Source organism: Crinia signifera, chromosome 5 (assembly GCF_055691185.1).
Source record: "Crinia signifera chromosome 5, ASM5569118v1, whole genome shotgun sequence".
In the NCBI taxonomy this organism is placed as follows: domain Eukaryota; kingdom Metazoa; phylum Chordata; class Amphibia; order Anura; family Myobatrachidae; genus Crinia; species Crinia signifera.
Window position 1 is genome coordinate 153,707,562 of NC_139221.1, and position 5,093 is coordinate 153,712,654.

Genomic DNA, 5,093 nt, shown 5'->3' on the forward strand with positions numbered 1-5,093 from the left:
TCTTTATCACACCTCACGTCCCCATCACCTCCATCACACCGCACGTCCCCATCACCTGCATCACACCGCACGTCCCCATTACTTTCATCACACCACACTTGCCCCTCACCTTCATCACACCGCACGTCCCCATCACCTTCATCACATGGCACGTCCCCATCACCTTCATTACACCGCACATCCCCATCACCTTCATCACACCACACTTGCCCCTCACCTTCATCACACCGCACGTCCCCATCACCTTCATCACACCACACATCCCCATCACCTACATCACACCGCACGTCCCCATCACCTTCGTCACACCGCACATCCCATCACCTTCATCACACCGCACATCCCATCACCTTCATCACACCGCACGTCCCCATCACCTGCATCACACCGCACGTCCCCATCACCTTCATCACACCGCACATCCCATCACCTTCATCACACCGCACATCCACATCACCTGCATCACACCGCACGTCCCCATTACTTTCATCACACCACTTGCCCCTCACCTTCATCACACCACACGTCCCCATCACCTTCATCACACGGCACGTCCCCATCACCTTCATCACACTGCACATCCCCATCACCTTCATCACACCACACTTGCCCCTCACCTTCATCACACCGCACATCCCCATCACCTTCATCACACCGCACTTCCCCATCACCTTCATCACACCGCACGTCCCCATCACCTTCATCACACCGCATGTCCCCATCACCTTCATCACAACGCCCGTCCCCATCACCTTCATCACACCGCACGTCCCCATCACCTTCATCACACCGCACGTCCCCATCACCTTCATCACACCACACTTGCCCCTCACCTTCATCACACCGCACGTCCCCATCACCTTCATCACACCGCACATCCCATCACCTTCATCACACCGCACATCCCATCACCTTCATCACACCGCACGTCCCCATCACCTGCATCACACCGCACGTCCCCATCACCTTCATCACACCGCACATCCCATCACCTTCATCACACCGCACATCCACATCACCTACATCACACCGCACTTCCCCATCACCTTCATCACACCGCACATCCCCATCACCTTCATCACACCTCACGTCCCCATCACCTTCATCACACCACACTTGCCCCTCACCTTCATCACACCGCACGTCCCCATCACCTTCATCACACCGCACTTCCCCATCACCTTCATCACACCGCACGTCCCCATCACCTTCATCACACCGCATGTCCCCATCACCTTCATCACACCGCCCATCCCCATCACCTTCATCACACCGCACGTCCCCATCACCTTCATCACACCGCACGTCCCCATCACCTTCATCACACCACACTTGCCCCTCACCTTCATCACACTGCTTGTCCCCATCACCTTCATCACACCGCACTTTCCCATCACCTTCATCACACCGCATGTCCCCATCACCTTCATCACACCGCACATCCCCATCACCTTCATCACACCGCACGTCCCCATCACCTTCATCACACCGCATGTCCCCATCACCTTCATCACACCGCCCATCCCCATCACCTTCATCACACCGCACGTCCCCATCAATGATTTCATCCTAAGAGATCATTGTAGATAATGTGTCTGGGCGCCTGCAGAGAAAATGTGATGTTCAAGACTCAACACATGCCCTCGAAAAATGAAAAAAATGCAATTTTACAGATGATCAAGACATCTCTATTTTTTTTAATGAAAAGACACTTTTATTGTTGATATCACTGGTCGGGAAGCACCGATGTGCAATCACGTCATTAAAAGCTTCAGGTTGTTAGTGAACAGGACTGGTAGAAGATAAATGAAATATATAAAGATGGGTCTCTGGGTTGGGGAGGACAGCACAACATGGGGTGGGGGTGTCCAGGTTTGGATGACAAGCTGCCCGGGGAGGGGTAGAACCGTCGTCTATACCGATGATTTCTTCTGAGACAGGTTTATCTTATCTCCGAGACTCAGCGCCATCCCCTGGCTCTTGGCCCTGATTCGTATGTGTCCAGTCACTGGGGCATCAGGTCCGAGGTGGACCGGCTTCTCAATGCTGACATTGGCGAGTGCATCCTCACCAAATATAGAGCGGGCGTAGAGGTTGGCTGCCATGAACCCGCAGTAACCAGACAGTGCCTTCTCCGGCGTCAGACACTTCATGTTTGTAGACTTCAGGATGTGCTGCAGATACTCGTTCAGGTTTATGATGTTGGTGTTGACTGTGACCTTGTTCTCCCACTCAAACTCCGCCCACATCTGCCGGAACTCCGTGTCTGTGCAGCCTGCGGGCTGGATGTAATCCATGATATCAATGTGGATGTCACTGAGGACCACGCAGTTCCGGTCACTAGCGGCCCCGGACACGTCATACACGATGTTTCCAAAAATGATCCCGTTCTCTGTAGAAGCAACTTTCACATTAGCTTTGATATTTGCAAAATCGTGTGGGGCGAGGGTGAGAGGCGACGGCTTCTCTACAAGCTTCAGGTCACCCAATGTGGCGAGTTCCAGAGTGCAGTTCTGCAAGGTGTCGCTGGTCTGGTTTACCACTAACACATCCAGGACTATGTCGTACTGGTTGACGTGTACGTACGCTTCTGCGTATACCGGATCGGAGAACCCCGTCAGCTGGGTCACTTTGTTTAGTTTGGAGGCCAGGGGATCGGCGGCCTCCTTCCTCTGCGTGGTTCCCATTGCAGCCAGGAGACTCAGCTGGAACTGATCTTCCTTGGAAGCCATCTCGTTCTTAGCCGTCAGCTGCATGAAGGAGATGGGGTCATCGGCCTGGACCGTCACGTTCCGCTTCTCGGATTCTTTCTTCTGTGAGAGCTTCTCCTCCTCCAGCTTGGCGGAGAGCATGTGGGACAGAGACAGACGGCACTCCTTATTGAAGATCTCGTTCATCAGTGGAGAACATTCCGAGAGAACCTTCAGGCACAGCGAGATCCTGTCCACATCATCATCGGTGATAGGCTTCTTGGGGAGGGAGGACTTGGACTTGCCCAGGTGGATGATGGTGGCCATCAGTAGCATAGCTTCGGCTACAAAGGAATTCTGTCTCTTCTTCTCCTGAACCAATGCCACGTATCTCAGCGCGATCTTGGTCAGCGTGGTGGCGAGAGAAGCAGCCACAAAGAAATCGCCGTCCAGCAGAAATCCTCTAAGGGGCGGCCTTTCCTCCTCTTTCTTTGAGGGCCGGGAGCTGCTGAGGGCACTCTGAGTGGCATAAGTGCCCATTTCAGTCACCAGTTTCTGGGCCGGGCCAACAGTGACTTCCTCCTCCGTCTTCGTTTCCCCGGATTCCTTCTTAATCTCTGTCTCTACGATCGGAACGTCTCCGAGAGACCTCCGCACTTCAGTCATCACACTCTGAATGTCGTCCTTGGTGCTGCAGTATTCTCCCAGAATCCAGAGAGCCCCTCGGTAAATCTTGACGGACTTAATGGCGTGGAAAACGTCCAGCATCTTCTCCACAATCAGCGTCCGCAGGTTATCGAATCTCTGAACTGCTTCACGTACGAACTCCAGGACGTCTGCAGCGGCGGCCTCGTTGCTGTCACTCAGGAATTCCATCAGCACAGGAATGACGTTGGCAGCCATATCCGGGAAGCGGACGCTGCAGGAATGGAGGGTGCGGACCAGGAGCTGTCTGTACTTATCGGTGTCTTCATGTTCCGTCACGTTGTTGGTCTTTATTACTTCTTTCTTCAAGACAATCACCAACTCTTCCACGTTCCTCGAGGACACCAAGTCTAGTGCCAGCTGCAGGGTTTTCTTGCGCACTTCCAAGTCCGGGGTGGTGAGGACTCTCAGGATGTCCATCACCAGATCCTGCAGGACACGTTCGTGGGACGGGTGGTCTTTCAGTTCCACCAAACGATCCAGCACGATCAGCTTCACATTGTTGTCGCTCTCCTTAATGATCAGGTCAATGTAACACTGGGCTGCAGCCTTAATGGCGGTTGGTGCGCTGGACAGCGTCACCAGAGTCCCGGCTGCCTCATATTTCACGGCTGGGCTGGAAGACTGCAGGAGGTTGAAGATACATCGGATGAACCTGGCTCTCTCCGAGGGGTTGGCGTGGCATACCTTGTAGATCAGCTCCACAATCACCAGCTGTAAGATATCCCCGAACGTGTGGACCTGATCAATGCAGGTGCTGAGATAATCCAGAGCCCGGTCCTGGTCCGCGTGGATCAGCATCATAAAAGCATTTCTCTTGCAGCTTGCGTCCTTCTCGTTCACCAGGAAGTCGTGGATGAGTTCTGGGGCATCTGGGATGAGATGTTCAAAGTTTCTGTATATAGTGTATATGGCAAGCACGGCGTTCCTCCTCACGTAACTGTGACGGTGTTCCAGACACGCTCTGATCACCGGCATTAGCGGCTCCAGCAGCTCCGCCTCCTTCAGCTTACACAGGAAGCGCAGGGTGGAGCCTCGGATAAACTCATTGGGGTGTTGGAGATCCTTTCTGTAGGCATCACACACGAGTATCATCTCCTGCAGCAGCTTCCCGTCCGGAGTGGTTTTGGGAACAATCTCCCAGAAGACCAGTAGAAGCTTCTTGATGGTGTGGTCCTGGAGGGGTAATACGAAGCGGATGATGGTCATGAGGAGTCCCGGCAGCTTCTCCCCATTCAGAATCATGATGATCACTTTCTTCAAAGCCTCAGTCTTCGATTTCACATCCCCCTTTTCTAGGTCAGTTTTTAGGGTGATCTCTGACGGAGGCTCCGAGTCCATGGAGACATTGATGAGGGTATAACACACATTCTCGGCGGCTGTCATGGCTGCCACTGGCTGGTGCCTCCAGGTAGCGATTGGTTTCCGGCAGGGTTCCTGGCCCTGCTCTCGGCCGGGTGTCAGAGGATCGCTCACTCGGTCCTCAAGACGTCTCTTAAGATCACTCTGTCACTCCTAATTGGAGGGTAAGACTTAAAGGACTAATAATATTTTTCCATTTTCCATTTACTATTCCAGTTGTTGATTCCACAATCTTTAATCTAGTTAGGACTGTTTGGCTGAAAGATGTTTCTGATAAACAAGTTGATAATAAACAAGAGGATCAAAGAGTGTTAATTAAAAATTTAGGAGCATCGT

At 52.8% G+C, this 5,093-nt stretch overlaps 1 pseudogene; it reads right to left on the minus strand.

The window, feature by feature from the left end:
* Positions 1–1,697: 1,697 nt before the first annotated feature.
* LOC146080640 (coatomer subunit beta pseudogene) lies at positions 1,698–4,870 on the minus strand (annotated as a pseudogene).
* Between the last annotated feature and the right edge of the window lie 223 nt (positions 4,871–5,093).